The 16,599-nt window shown below is 44.4% G+C and overlaps 1 protein-coding gene across 13 annotated transcripts in view; it reads left to right on the top strand.

The window, feature by feature from the left end:
• Window positions 1-16,599, top strand: part of LOC138745883 (transcriptional enhancer factor TEF-1) — a 210,723-nt gene that overhangs the window by 69,968 nt on the left and 124,156 nt on the right. The window lies entirely within an intron of this gene.

Raw genomic sequence — 16,599 nt, 5'->3', positions numbered from 1 at the left:
GGTATCTCAATTCCATCTACCCACCTTGGTTCCTCATCCATAGTACAGTGCAGGAACTGGCCCTTTGGCCCACAAGATATGTGCTGAATGTGATGCACTTGTCGAACTAAACATATCTGCTTGCACCTGGTAGATATCCCATTCATGTGTCTGTCCAGAAACTGCTTGAACACTACGATTGCATCTGCTTCCGGCAGCCAGTTTGAGGCTCCCTCCACTCTGTGTAAAATATCTCCCTTAAACTCCTCCCCCTCACCTTAAATACAACTTCTAGTGCAACCATTTTTAATCGGGGCCCTCCCCTGTGGGCCACAGCACATTTAAGTAAAAGTCTTGTTGTCTTTAACATAAATAGAGCATAGAACACTACAGCCCATATATTCCTTAAAAAATGTACTGAACCTTCCCTACCTCTTTTATTTTTCTTCCAGGCACATTCAACTCATATAAAAAAAACTTGCCCCCGTTGTCTCCCCTAAACTATCCTCCCTTCACTTTGTACAGATGCCCTCTGGTGTTTGCTCTTCCTGCCCTGGGAAACAGCTGCTGGCTGTCCACCTATCTACGCCTCTCATAATCTTGTAGACCCCTATCAAGTCTCCTCTCATCTTCTACGCTCCAAGCTTGCCTCATAAGACTCGTTTTCCAGTCCAGGTAACATCCTGGTAAATCTCCACTGTGCCCTCTCCATAGCTTCCACATCCTTCTTGTACTGAGGTGACTAGAACTGAACACAATACTCTCAAGTGTGGTCTCATCAGACATTTGTAGAGTTGTAACAAGACATCTACTCTTGAACTCAATTCCCCTATTAATGAAGCCCATCATCCCATAGGCCTTCTTCATTATCCTATCAATGTATATGACATCTTTGAAGGATGTATGGATTTGAACCCCAAGGTCCCTCTGATCATCCACACTCTTAAGTAACTGATGTTTAATACTGTACTCAGCCTTCTGGTTTGTCCTTCCAAAATTCATCACCTTGCACTTATCCAGATTGAACTCCATCTGCCACTTCTCCGCCCAAATAGTTTTTTTTGTGTAGTTGGTAGGAGAGAAGTGCAGACAAAACCAAGAGTTGACTGCTTCACAGGAAATTGGGACATAAACTGAGCACAGTCCAAGGGGGCCAGAGCCAAGAAAAGGTTGAGAATGGCTGTTCTAGTGTCTCATAAATAACAGGGGTGGGGACTCCTCAAAAATACTTCATTGACTCCAACCTGTCCTGGAGTTCTGAAATAATTTGTTGTTGCTATTCAATGTACAACTGCACTTCCCTTCTGTATAAACACAAACTAAAAGTGCCGATCACATTTATTTTGCATAATACTTGAAATAAAATTCACTGTTTGAGCTTAGCAATTTTTGAAAATTCCAGAGAATAAATACCAGGCAAAGGAGACGTTATTTTATCATGGTTTTCTCTTTGAATTCTGTCAGTGTGTGACTGAGGTTGAGTGATTCGACAGTTGTTCTTCTGGTCATTTGTCCTGGTTAAAGACGAGGTTTTGGGTGGATCCCAGGATCTTCATTGAGATAGTGTTCTAGTTTGTGTGCTCATGTTTGGTAGGTGATTAATGAAGTTCCTGTAAAGGATGCTGAATGATCACGTGATGAACGTGTGATCTGCCTTGTTCAAGTTTGTGTTTATTATCGTCTGACTGTAGGCATACAACTAGATGGAATAGTGTTTCTCCAGACAACCATGTGTGCACGTATATGCATGCCTACATGTACACTCGTACATATGCACAATATAATAACTAAATAAGACATAAAAATATAATAAATTTTTTTTTTGAATAATTTACACGTTTCATTTATAGGAGACCCAAGATTACAGGGTACCTAGCATTCATCAATCTCACAGCCTGTGGGAAGAACTATTTCCCAGCCTGCAATCTCAATATTTTTGTTCCTGTACTTCCTTCCTGAGGTCAAAGATCCTGTGTGATGGTTGGGAAGGACCCTGAATGATTCTTTGAACCATATTTAAGCATGAAACTTTGCACAGAAAAAGGAACCGAAGTGGATAATAATTAAAAAAAAAATATATATATATAAACAGTGATGATACTTAAATGAAAAAGTATTAGAAGAGTCCAATCCTTGGCATGTTGTTTTCAACGACTTTTATTTGTTCTTATTAGTGCAGGTTGAATAAAGCTTTATAAACATGTATTCGTATCCATCACTAATTCTGTCCCGTGAGCTTGATCAATTAGATCATAGTTCATCTCCACAAAACTAATAAAGACGAGACTGGGTACGAGGTTCACTTCTACCCTAGTGTTTATTCTTCACAATTTCCTCCTATAACTGCAGACTCAAAGTGACCTTTTTGACTTACTTGAATTCAGTCGGTCAGAACCATTTTTAACCATTCTATGTATCCTTCTGGTTTCTCCACCGAACTCTCTATCTGCCTCAGACAGACCGATTTTTTTTTTTCTTTCTTTTTCTTGTCTGCACAGCTCGACTGTGGCAAACCAGCACCGAGTTGCACAGTTCTCAGTAGAAATCCATCCTTTAAGGTGACAGGTCCACAGTCCAAAAGGACAGTCTATGGTCCATAACAATATTTTTGATTTTCAGACTCGCACAAATCCAAACAAACAGCCCAACTCTTTCAACAATAGTATATAACAGAGTCTATCTTTTCCCCTACCCCTCCCCTCCCTCCCATACCCTAATGCAACAAAGAAAAGATTATATAAATTGAACAGTCAATACATCTTCTTAAACAGGGGCTATCATTGGGGATTAGAGCTGGAGAGGGTGAGCAAATTTAAGTTGTTGGGAGTCAACTATTTTGGAGGTTCTTTTCTGGACCCAACACACTAATGTCATGAAGAAAGCACGTCAGTGCCTCTACTTTCTCAAGAGTTTGCAAAGGTTTGGCATGACACCAAAATCCGTGGTAAACATCTACAGATGTGTGGTGGAAAGCATCTGCATCACAGTCTGGTATGGGGGACACCAATCCCTCTGAGTGTAAAGCCCTGCAAAAGTTAGTGGACGCAGCCAAGGACATCACAGTCAAAACCCTCCCCGCCATCGAAAGCATCTACGGGGAACGCCTGCCGTTGGAGAGCAGCAGCAATCTTCAAGGATCCACACCACCCAGCACACGCTCTGTTCTCACCGCTACCATTGGGAAAGAGTTCTACCAATTGTGCTGCCCATATTATTATTGAATTTTTATTTTCTGTATTGCACAGTCAGTTTATTTACATTTTTTTCCTTTTGCATGTTTCTTTTCTTGAATACAGGTTTTCTGCACTACTGAGAAGTAAAAATTCTGCCTGTCCCACAGGAAAAAGAATCTATGTGATGTCATCTCCATACTCATAAATTTGAATTATAGCAATTTAGTAAACATTCCTTAATTTTGTTTGTACAGTGATAGAGGGTTTGTGTGGTCCATTGCTAAATTCGATATCTTGTGTTTGGGTGGACATCTTCAGTAATTCAAATTTTCCATTCCCCCATTAGCAGTGCCTAAAATTAGCAAAGTTTCTGTCCAGGCAGGAGGCAAGAAATATAATTGCTATCTGAAGACAGATCTTTCTGTAATGGTGTTTTAGAAGCACTCGTGATAGTTACTTTTGATTTTTTTTTTGGGCTACTCCATCCCTGCCAATTATTTATTCAGAGCAGTAAATTGAAATCTGCAACATGTGGTGTAGCAGATGGACTGGGTTTACATGTATCAGCAGCTTCCCAAAGTTTGAGAAATAAGCCAGTGGTCATTCAATAGAAGCCTCCAGCAGTGTGCCAGCTGTGAACTGGCTAGTCCTTATCTATTTTTGGAGGTAAATTTGTTGTTTTAATGTCCTTGTTTGCAAGCTCTGCTGGAAGTACCTTGTTGTGATCTCCATCGGAAAAACAGTAGATGCCAGCGACTCAGGTTCGAATCCAGCGCTGTCTGTAAGGAGTTTGTGCGCTCTCTCAGGGCCTGTGTGGGATTCCTCCCACCCTTCAAAATGTATGGGGGTCGTAGGTGAATTTGGGTATTTGGGCTCATGCATCTGAAGGGCCTGTTCTGGTGATTTTAAAATATTTGCAGCAATATTTGTCTGTGTGATGTGCAAGAAGAGTGAGAACCAGGCCATAAAGGAAGTTGACTGCTGTTTGCCCTGGGCACATGGTTTAAACTGGGCAGTTAGAAGAGACCTACTGTTGGCATAGATCACTCCAGGTGATCAACTGCACTCATTGGGTGGGGATCATCTACCAGGGCGAGACCGAGCTCAGACTGGATAACTGCTTTGACAAACACCTTGAGAGGCAACAGTCAAGGGGCCTTGGATGCTGAAGGCTTCCTGATCATGACAGAGGTTTGGATTTGGAGCTCAGGTGGCCGATGGATCAGCTACAGAAGCACGGACACTCGATGACTCTGAAGGGACTCTCTTCTGTTTCTCTTTCACATATAGTTAGGGGCGCTGGGGTAATGGCGACTTTGCCTTATGGTAGATGCAAGTTAATGTTAATCATGTGCGTTACATTTTTAATGCATTACTATACGACAAGAAAAGGAACCTTGAACCTTTGCCAAGTGCCTGCACTCAGTGACCATCTAGAGCCCCTGACTGCAAGCCATTTTAGCTCCCCATTCCCATACCTCCATTGCCAGGATGAGCCCAAAGACAAACTTTAGAGGAATATTCCACCTGGGTCGTCTACGGCCAAAGGGTGTGAATATTTGCCACTTGAGTGTCTTGATGAAGGGTTTGTCCTGCTGAGTTCTTCCAGCAGATTTGTTTATTTTTGCTCCATATTCTAGCATCTGCTGTTTCTCAGGTGCCCCCAAGATGAGAAGGAAGGACAGGGGTGGGGAGAACGCAGGAAGGGGGGAGGCAGGAAGGAGGGAGGTGAGAACGCAGGAAGGAGGGAGGCATGAATGCAGAGGGGGACGCAGGAAGGGGGGAGGCGAGAATGAAGAAAGGGGGGAGGCATGAACGCAGAGGGGGACACAGGAAGGGCAGAGGCGAGAACGCAGGAAGGGGGGGTGGCATGAATGCAGAGGGGGATGCAGGAAGGGGGGGAGGCACGAACGCAGAGGGGTCGCAGGAAGGGGGGGAGGTGAGAACGCGGTGGGGGGGGGGGGAGGAGGCGCGAGAAAGCAGCTTCCATAATTGTAGGATTCACAAAACAGCTCCAAGGTAACACATTTTTGCCATTGTTTAATTTCTTGCTAATTTTGACCGTTACAATGACGGAGCTGAAATTCAAAGTGCTTGCATCAATAAAGTAATTAAATTTAAATTTGAATGTGCTGAAGCAACATTCAAGCTGACAGAAGGTAACAAGCTGGAATCTCTTTACACGGAGAGACATGTTATGGATCAAAGGCTTTCTCCAGTTGACATCCTATTTTAGCTTGTAATACCAGTATCCAACCAGTGTGAACTTCCTGGCTGGAGGTGCGTATGATTTACATACTTAGACACCATATGCTCCAATCAAAGGGATTTGATGCTCTGAGCTCCCCCCAGATTTTGAGCTCCCCCCCCCCCCGCCAGATTTTGATGCTCTGTGCCTACCCTGAAGAAGGTCTCCTTCTCTCTTCAAACTCTGTGAGGGTCTCTCTCACGGCACTTCATCTGTACCCACACCTTTTCTTTGTTGGTACAGACTCCTCCCTCTCCCATTCTTCCACCTTTCTCTGTCTTCATTGAGACCCCTGCCTGCTTTTTGCTTACACCTTGAGGAAGGGCTCAGGCGCGAAACGTCAGTAATGTATCTTTACCTCCTAGGGATGCTGGGAGACTGGATGAGTTTCTCCAGCATTTCTGTGTTTTTACTACATTCACAGTAACTGCAGTCTTCTGTGCTGCCCCCATATTTTGAATGGTTGCCAAGCAGGAACCCCGATTAAATTCCTGAGGACCTTGCATCTTTGCATGTTACGTATCAATGATTCAAAGTTCAAGTTTATCTTTGAAGTTCATGCATGGCATCACATACAACCCTGAGATTATTTTTCTGCAGGGCAGGCTTAGTAACCTCTATACCTATACCCGTAAACTGTACTTAAAGAAAGACTAAACAAACTGCAAGTGTAGATGTGGCCAAGTTTGAGGAGGATTCAAGATTATTTTATTGTCATGTAATAAAACCTAAAATGTGATATTACACAAAGTTTCCTGTAAGGCAAAGATTCGCCATCAACAGAAATTGCCCAGTGCCCCATACAGTCAGAGAAAGAGAAACAAGAGGGACCCTCCAGAGTCGAGAGTGTCAGGGGATTTCACCTCCAGCGCTCCCACTGCCACATAGCCTTCAGTCCATCAGCAACCTGAGCTCCAGATGCACCCCTGACACAATCAGGATGCCTCCAGCAACCTTGGCACCCTCTTGCATCTTGGTTCCAATACCTGGTACCCCTTCAGCCAGTCCCCAGCAGTCTGCGGCCTGGTGTGAGTCCCTTCACACCAGGCCACAGCCTGCATGGGTTCAGAGATAGGAGGGTCAGTGATAGTTTATCCTCAGCCCCTGATGCGCCAGAGAGAATAACCCATTTGTGCCCCCTTGCCCGCCACCAGATTAGAGGGTACCAGTGGCATAGCTAAGGTATGGCTCATGCCTTGGGCACCATTTGAAGGGGGCGCCACTGAGCAGTTTCTATTAAATTCAGACAAGCCATCCTCCAAGGAGTAGAATCTTTGGGCACTTGTGCCTGTGCATCGACGTTGCTACCACTAAACGGTTCGAACTCTGGAGAAGTGATGTGTCAGTTGCCATGGGAATGGGAGTAAATGCCACGATCTCCACGGAGATGGGACTATGGCACACGCCCAGGAGCCGAGGCCATGAACTCAGCCGTCAGAGCACGGATCTGACAGTTAGGCCCGGTTTGGCCATGTTGATCGACAACGTGCGGCCTGAGCGAGCCCGAGTGTTTAGAGGAGCCGGTGAACTGCGACGACGGGCTGCAGGAACTTGTCGCCCTGTGCTTCCTCAATGACGTGCACGTCAAAGAATGCTCGTCCATCCTGCTAGTCTTCAAGAGCAGCTGCACCGAGCCTCTCTGAAATCTTGCTCTGCTGAGTGTGGAAAGAGAAGAAACTGTAAAAACGGACATTGATCACATCATAGACCAGTTTGCATCAGTGAAAGCCAGGAAGGTGTTGTTATAATTTTCATGCAGTGCCTTCATTTGTGCATTAAAAGATTAATGAGCTTGACTTGTATTTTTGAGCTGATATTAAGGTAAAGTTATCCAAAAGATGGGTGTCAGATGTTTGGACGGGGGTTGGCATAGATATGCCTTCTAATCCAGCCAGCATCCTGGAAAACCTCTTCTGTCCCCTTTCCAAAGGGTCCTCCTTCCTATAATGGGGCAATCGATCAGAACTGTATTTTAGCACCCGGTGAATCAGGGCGCTGCGCTGGATTTTAATATCTGATCTTGGAAGCATTGGCACTGTTGCAAGGCAAGAAATGTGCGAGGTAATATGAGAAGAAAAAAAGTACCAATGACCAGATCATCTCTGTGATGTTGATTGAGAGAGAAATCAGTTTTCAATCAAAATTCAAAATATCTCTGCCTCCAAGGGTGGCCATTTCAAATTTACCGAAGTGCAGGGCAGTGTCGGCACCAGAACGGGAGGCACTAGGGTAATGGGCGAGGCACAGTCCAACACTCGTAAACTCGCTTAGCGGTGTTGAGAGTAGTGACGTGGGCAGGTCAGAGACAGAAACCCTCTTGAGGAGGGGCACTGCCGTCACACTTCCTCCTTACCATGCGTGCGTGCATGAAGAAACATGGCCGCGCACGCTGCATTTAACAGGCAAGTACCTTTTCTGCCACTTAATTTATGGGTGATAAATTAACATCTGGTTCAAGGTGGCACCAGATGGAGGACAGAGGGCTCAAAGGCTGGAATGTCCGGCCTAAAACCAATATCTGACTCCTCAAATAATGCTGTTGGTTCAAATTAGTGTCTGAGAGCAGAAAAAACTCCAGTTTGTGTTGTGTACAAAAAGTACCGCTTGCAACAGGGGAATGCTTCACTCTGCTTGTGTTGGTCTAAATTAGAGTTCAAGTCACTGGAGGGAGTTTGAATCAATAACCTTCAGATGGGAAGGAGGGAGTAGTTTTGTTGTCAGATTTATTGTCAGTATATATGCGACATCACATAAAACCCTGAGATTCTTTTTCCTGCGGGCGCAGCAGAATTGCTACTTATTGGCAGTGCAAAAAAGAAACTCTACATATGTAAACAAATAAAACACAGTAAACAGATAATTAATGTAAGCAAGCTGTGCAATACAGAGAGAATAAAAATATAAAGTATACAAGGATTTCTGGGCCAGGTTTGATTTTGGAGAGCATGAGAACAACGGAAAGCAAATCTCGACCAAATGAAGGGAGGGTGGAACGATGCAATGGGTCAGGCAGAAATGCTGGTTAACAATTCAGTTCTAGGACACATTTTTGAGTCTTGATAATGGGTCCTGACCCAAAATATTAACTGGCCATTTCGCTCCTTGGATGCTGTCTGTCCCGCTGAGTCCCTCTCCCAACGAGCACCTCTGCTCCCTCCGCCACAATAGTGTGGATCTTCAGTGGCCATTTATTTCAATTCCCCATCCCATTCCCTTGCTGACATGTCTGCCCATGGTCTCGTGCTCTGCCAGACTGAGGCCACCCGCAAATTAGAGGAACAGCACATCATCATCTCCCTGGGCACTCTCCAACCGGATGCCATTAACATCAACCTCTGGTTTCTGTTAACTCCCCCCTGCCTCTTCCCTCGTCTCTTTTCCTCTAGTTCTCTCTCTCTCTTCCCTTTTTCCTCTGTTTCCTTTCACAGAGCCAAAATCAATTCTCACCTTTCCTCTTATCATACCCAATAACACCTTTTGTCTGTTGGTCTGCAGTCTTCCTCCCAGCTTCAATTCAAGCACCTGAACTTGTTTTCACTCATACCTTGAGGAAGAACTTGGGCTCATAACATCAGTAATATATCTTTACCACCTATGGATGCCATGAGACCGGCTGAGTTCCTCCAGCATTTCTGTACAATCTCAGCATCTACAGACTTTCCTGTTACAATTCCTCTAGTTTCTTGTTTGGCGATTTTAATAACTACTGCTGTTGAATTTCCAAATGATTAACGATTTTATCACCTGAATCACTGAGAGGGCAGGGAAAATGGGGTAAAAATTTTTAAATTATTTAGGGCAGCCATTCTCAACCTTTTGTTTTGTCTATGGCCCCTTTAGGAGAGAGCTCAAAGTTTATGAGCCCCCTTCCCTGTGAAACAGTCATTTATTTGGTTTCTTCTTTACTTCCCTCTGACTTACTGTGACGCCTGGAGGGTCTGTATATCCTTGTTGAGATCCTTGCTGATCTAGGGTAAGGATTAGCAAGATGGAGGAATAGCCTTTTTGCCTTTTGTCAACCAGCAAGTCATTTTGCATCAAGTGCAAACCACCTCTCCCTTCCACCATCTCATGAGGGGTGCAGACAGGGTCAATGGAAACAGGGCTGTTCCACTGAGGTTGGATGAGGCAAGAACTTCAGGACAGAGGTTAAGGGTGAAATGTTTAAGGAGAACATTCGGGGGAAACTTCTTCACTCAGAGGCTGGTGAGAGTGTGGAATGAGCTGCCAGCCAAGGTGGTGGGTGAGGGTTTGATTTGACATTCAAGAGAAATTTGGACAGGTACACAAATGGAAAGGGAATGAAGAGCTTTGGACCAGATGTAAGTCAACGTGGCTTGGCAGAATTAGAGTTTGGCACAGACTAGATGGGCTGAAGGACCTGTGGTGTAGTGTTCTATGGTTCTCTCCCCATCTTAGCTCCTGATAATGCTCTGAGAGTAAAGAAAATAAACATTTTTTGCCTTTTGGGTCACTATTTCATCTTGTGGAGTTTTATTTTCTAATAATAGACATTGAATTAGCTCCAGCACAATGTGGTATTTGTTGGGCGCTCTTGAGTTTTGATTATTCTTCTCCCCACCCCCCATCCTTTCCTTCTGGTAATTAATTGTATTCTTTCCAGAGAGAGGACAATACATTTTCTGTTCACATTATGAGGGAGGACTGTACTCTCTGAGCTGGGAACGTTTTGCTGGTGCGCTCCCTGATGACATTTTTCTTATTAGCATCGGTTCCGAGCTAAACTCTGCCTTTCATTGGGTCTTGTGCTGAGAGTGCTTGTTGGTTGGAGCTGTTTGCTATGCAAGTTGCAAACAACCAACTTACCAGCTGGAATGGAAGGAAAAGAGTCAGAACTGCCTTGTCAGCATTCATGATACCATAAAAGGAGGAATTTAGTGGAGGCTGCTCATTTGCATGCTTTCTGCTGACTTTCTTTGAAAGTTTTCTCCTGGCTGTCCTCCCCCCCACCCCCCCCCCCCCCCCATCCCAAACCTCCTCAGTCATTCTGGGCTTTGACATATGCTGCAAGATTTCTTTCACAAGCTGCTGCCTGCAATACACAAAGAGGGTTTTACTGTTCAGGGAGACTGAAGAAATCAGCAGCTGATTTCGTTTGGAATGTCTGATTTTCATTTTCTGAAATGTTTTCTGTCCTAAAGCCCTGGTTCTTGCAGACTTGGACATCATACCCTGCAGTAACCTCATGCACAGTGTTGCTTATAGAATGTAGAACCCTACAATTCCTACGCAAAGAAAAACAAAACCCTTCCTACCTCGTAACCTATTTTTCTTTTATCCACGTGCCTGTCTAAGAGTCTCTTGAATACCCCTACAAACTCCACCACCACCCTGACAAGGCATTCCAGGCACCCATGATTCTGTGTATAAACAAAAGTGTACCCCAGACGTCTCTGCTAAATTTTCCTCCTCTCACTTTATACAGACATCCTTTGTTGTTTGCTACTCGCACCCTGGGAAAAAGGGATATCTGTTTATATCTTGTAATCCACTATGAAGTCACCTCTCATCCTTCAACGCTCCATAGAACAATACAGCACAGTGCAGGCCCTTAGGCCCACGATGTTGTGCTGGCTTGTGTAAACCGACTCCACAACAATCTAAACCTTCCCTTCCTCACACCCATATCCCTCCAAGTGCCTGTCTGAGTTTTGTTTTGGGAAATTTCCATTTGTAAAGTGATGATGCAGTCAGGTTACATTTCCATGAAGTAAATGGGGAGGGAACTTGCAGCTTCCTAGATGTCCAAGAAGCTATGAAGTAAACCATGGGCATGGCACGGTTGGCGCAATGCTATTATAGCACCAGCGACGCGGGTTCGAATCCTGTACTTCAGGGAGTTTGTATGCTCTCCCTGTGTCTGCTTGTGTTTCCTCCGGGTACTCCAGTTTCCTCCCACGTTCCAAAAAAGAGCGGGGTTTAAAAAAAAAGTGAAAGTTCTATTATTGTCATGTAATACTACATTTAGAATATAGCATACATGAAGTTCTTTTTTTTAACTTTTGTCTACCATAAGGCAGACAGAGAGTCGTCACTTTGTCCAGTACCCGGTCCAGGTTTAAATGGCTAGAATTGCTTCCACCATGCTGTAAATAGTAGTAAACATATTTTAAAAAGTAGAACAGAGCATACAGTAATGCCAGAGTTAACACAAGGGATTGCATGGAAATTCAGAGTACAAAGGAAATGATAAAAGCCCAGAGCATCCATAAGGGAATCCAAAAAATATTGTACAGTGATATGAAGAGGAAGAACGGTGTGAAAGGAGAAGCAGGGTTGATGAGACAAAGGAAGAATTTTCCTCACGGAACCAAGGACATGGTTGAGGTGTCAGTCTTCACAACAGAGGGAGTCTCTGGGAGACTCTGAAGGAAGATGTAATTATGATTCTGGATGAGCAACATCGATAGAGGAGGAGTTAGAGACTTGCTGATTTGAAGTGCCTGGTCCTGAAGAGTTGTTGAGGGAAGGTTCCAGAGCCCTTGGCCATCATCTTTTTTTTAAAAAAAACCCCGAGGACCAGGAATTAGTCACATTGGTCTTAGTAGTGGGTAAGTTCCAGAACATTAATCAGCTGTTTGGAGATGTGTGGGTAGATTAAAGGAGGCCATGCAGACATTGAATAAAAGCAATTTATGGCCAACTTACTTGATAGACTTTTTGGGGAAGTAACAGAGGGAATTGTTGATTGCATGAATATCCAGAAGGCATTTCATAACATGCCACAAAGTAAGCTTGTCATCAAGACTGAGTTTTATGGAATAGAAGCAGAAAATCAAGCAGAGATTCACTACTCTCTGGGAGAACCATTTCCTCCTCATCTCTGTCCTAAATTTACTCTCCAAGACTTGAGGCTGTATCCCTAGTTCTTGTCTCACCAATCAGTGGAAACAATTTCCCTGCTTCTCTCTTGTGTATTTATTTCATAATTTTATATCTCTTTAAGATTCCCTCTCATTCTTATGAGCCCCAAGCTCTTCTCATGAGCAAACTACTGGGGTTTAATGTAATCGCCGTAGGCTGACACAGAAGACGCTGTTTGAACATGGAAATTGACCGGCCTGTTCCCAAAGGCTGCTGCAAAACAGGCTCCGCCAGCCAATTGCTGGCGATGGATTGCAAAAGGGCCAATCGGTGCCCAGGGCGGCACAAACCACACCCGTCGGCGATGCTGCAGCAAAACAAGCCAATCCAGCCAATCCCCGACAGCGGGTTGTGAGGACACCAATCAGAGCCTGAAGGGACAAGGGTCACGCCCGTCGATCACATGGCAGCCAGGGTCAGCCTGATTATATAAAAGAGAGCAGCTAGTTCATTAAATTAATGTCAACAGCACTCCTTGTGGGTGTCTTATTTCTGAGCTAGAACCTCGAGTCACACCACAATACATTTAATACTTGAATGCAGGGGGCATGATTACAAATGACACAGGACTTGCAGGAACATTGGAGTACAGTTATATACCTCGATGAGCTCCAAAAGATCGATGGATGGGTGAGAGATGAAGTATAATGCTGAGAAATGTGCAAAGCACAGATTTGCTGGAGACATTAAGCAGGCCACGCAGTCTCCACAAGAAGTAAAGGGTGGCCAATGTTTTGGGCCTGGGTCCTTTGTCAGGTGAACTCATGGATGTTGCGTGACCTGCTGAGATTCTCCAGCACATCTGTGCATTGCGTTCAACTCCAGCATCTTGTTTAACTCTGAAAAATGTGAAGAATTACATTTGGGCCGGTTTGAGAAGAGGCAACAGAAATGAGAGGGCACAAATGCAAGAACACAGAAAATGAAGTGGGGGGGTGGGGGAGGGGGGAGAGGATGGAATAAGTGCAAGTGAAAGGAAGTGAGAAAACAATTGAAAAATAAAACACAATAATGGGCTTTATAATTCAAGGCAGAGAGTACAAGAGCAAGGAAGTCACGATGAACATTTATAAATATTAGCTTGGCCTTAGTTGAGTGAAACATCAAAGACTGCCAACGCTGTGATTGTGGTAAAAACACAATGCTGGAGAAACTCAGCTGGTCAAACAGTGTCCTTTATAAAGATACATAACTAATGTTTTGGGCCTGAGCCCTTCATCAGGGTAGGGTCAATATGTAGGCAGGTGCCTGAATATATTGGGAGGGGCAGGGGAAGGAGCACAGGCCCACCAGTAAGAGGTAATAGGTGGATATGGGAAGGTGTTGGGGGAGCCAGAGAGGGGAGGTAGTAGGTAGGGAAGGTCAAGGTGGGGGGGGTGGGGAGGTGGCAGGCAAGGGATGTCAAAGGAGAGTTGAGGGAGAGATGAGGGGTTGGGAAGAAAGTAGGAGTAGATGGGAGATGAGCAGAGAGAGATGTGGGGAACTTTTGTGTCCATCCTATTAGGGAGACTGCTTTGTAGGGAAGACGTGAAGATTTCTGAGAGGGTGTTCAGAAATGTACCCACGTGGTTCTGAAGATGAGGTTGGATATTTCTGTGCGTGGCCTGGAGAAACAGGCATTTTTTTTCTTGGAGGAGGAGGAGGACATCCTGGATGGTTGAAGCATCAGGAAGGGCGTGGACAGCGGAGATGGTGAGAAACTTGCTGTCAGTGGAGGGTTGAAGAAGCAGCAGCATCGCATTGGAGGAGTTTGCCAAAAAGAATCAAAGGAGAAAGTGGGATTTTTTTTTCCCTTCATGCAGCAAGTAGTTGGAATCTGGAATCTGTAGCCAGAGGTATAGTGGAGTCAGACTGCAGTGTCTGAAAGGAAGGAGTTTGCAGGCAGTGGCGAGAGGGTGGAGTTGAGGGACTGGCATCATCAGTCTTCCCAGATTGGATATGAACCTGATGGATAAACCTGCTTCTTTCTCTGGTGTAACCTCGCTGATTCATCTCGATCAGTAGAAGATGAGAAATACTTGGAAACAGCATGATGCTGGGCTTTGTGAAAAGGGTGGGCATGCAAAGCTAATTATGGCAGTTTCTCCCCCCATCCCCCACACAGCTGGCACAAAGATGAACCCCCCCCTCTGACCTGTGTGATTCAGTATGTTCCAGAGACCCTGGTCTCATGCTAAAGCCCCTTGAACTATAACTATATAACCATATAACCATATACAGCACAGAATAGGCCAGTTTGGCCCTACTAGTCCATGCTGGAACAAATCCCCACCCTCTTAGTCCCACTGACCAGCACCTGGTCCATACCCCTCTAATCCTCTCCCCTCCATGTAATTATCCAGTCTTTCCTTAAATGTAAATAATGTCCTTGCTTCAACCACCTCTGCCGGTAGCTTATTCCACATCCCAAATACCCTTTGCGTGAAGAAATTTCCCCTCATGTTCCCCTTATAATTTTTCCCCTTCAATCTCAAACCATGGCCTCTGGTTTGAATATCCCCACTCTTAATTGAAAAAGCCTATCCGCGTTGACTCTCTCTGTCCCTTTTAAAATCTTGAACACCTCCATCAAATCCCTCCTCAATCTTCTACGCTCCAGAGAAAAAAGCCCCAGGCTGCTCAACCTTTCTCTGTAACTCAAACCCTGACATCCTGTCAACATTCTCGTGAACCTTCTCTGCACTCTCTCTATTTTGTTTATATTCTTCCTATAATTTGGTGACCAAAACTGCACACAGTATTCCATATTTGGCCTCACCAATGCTTTGTACAATTTCATCATAACATCCCAACTCTTGAATTCAATACTCCAATTTATGAAGGTCAACATTCCAAATCCCTTCTTCACCACTCTATCTACCTGAGTATCAACTTTGAGGGTACTATTTACCCTAACTCCTAAATCCCTTTGTTGCTCTCACTCCTCAATTGTCTACCATTCAATGTATATGACCTATTTAGATTTGCCTTTCCAAAATGCAACACTTCACACTTATCCATATTAAATTCCATCAGCCATTTCTCAGCCCACTCCTCTAGCTTTCCTATATCTTTTTAAGCTACGGTAATCTTCCTCACTGTCCACAATACCACCAATCTTTGTATCATCTGCAAACTTACTTATCCAATTCACCACCCCTTCTTCCAGATCGTTAATATATGTAACAAACAATAGTGGATCCAGGACCAATCCCTGAGGAACTCCACTAGTCACCGGCCTCCAATTTGATAAACAATTTTCTACCACTACTCTCTGACACCTCCCATCCAACTATTGCTGAATCCATTTCACTACCTCTTTACTTATACCTAATGCCTCCACCTTTTTTCCTAACCTCCTATGGGGAACTTTGTCAAAAGCTTTACTAAAGTCTAAATAGACAATCTATGCACTGATTCTTCAAGAGCGCATGGGTTGGAGTAGCACTGAAACAGAGGAACCTGCGCAGGTTGCTAAAGCAGAGGCAAGAGTTGATGGGGCAAGCTAATTTTGGGGGTTGTACGAGGCAGAAGTAGATCAAGAAGCAGAAAAGTTACTACAATTGTTACAAAAATATTGCTGGTTTTAAAAGGATGTGGGCGAGTGATTAGTGTTCCATGACCTGAGTAACTTAACCGTGATGCCAGGGCAGTGGGGTTAGCCTTGGCAGCATTCTTTCAGCAGAATGGAAATGATGGGCTGAATAGCCTCCTCTTCTATGGTTTTGTTGACCAAAAGTGCAGTGATGTACCTTGTTTGGTCTGTCTCAGTTCTAATAATTCAACCTGGGTTATTAGAGACTGGCCTACATTTTGCTCAAAACTTGATGAAGGGCTCAAACCTGAAACATTGGCTCTGAATATTTATCTTTGTTATATAAAGAAAACGGTTTGACCTGCTGAGTTTCTCCAGTGTTATGTGTACTTCACTCATGGTGTCTGCAGAGTTTTGTGTTTTACTCCTGAGTTACTGGAGGTTGGTGCAGGGGATCAACAACAGAAATGCTGGAAGAACTCAACCAGTACAGCAGTTAATGCTTTGGGTCAGTGACCCCTGCTCAGAAGGTGTGCAGTGAATTTCCTGGTTCTTCCAGAACCTTGACCAGGAGATGTGTTAAAGCAATTGGGAAGGTGAATATCATGTTGGCCTTTATTGCAAAGAAATTGAAGTGTAAGGATGTTTTGCTCTAGTTGTCCAGAGTTGTGTTGAAGAACTGGGTCCAGTTCATACCCAGGGTACTTATCTTGGAGCGCATAGACTATGGATTCACCAGGTTGACTTGTGGCACGAGTCTGATACCCTATGATGAGGAACTGTGTAAGATGACTTTATAG

The sequence above is a fragment of the Narcine bancroftii genome, chromosome 1 (assembly GCF_036971445.1).
Source record: "Narcine bancroftii isolate sNarBan1 chromosome 1, sNarBan1.hap1, whole genome shotgun sequence".
Taxonomy (NCBI): domain Eukaryota; kingdom Metazoa; phylum Chordata; class Chondrichthyes; order Torpediniformes; family Narcinidae; genus Narcine; species Narcine bancroftii.
Note: the sequence above shows the minus strand (reverse complement) of the source record. Positions and strands in the feature narration are given on the sequence as shown.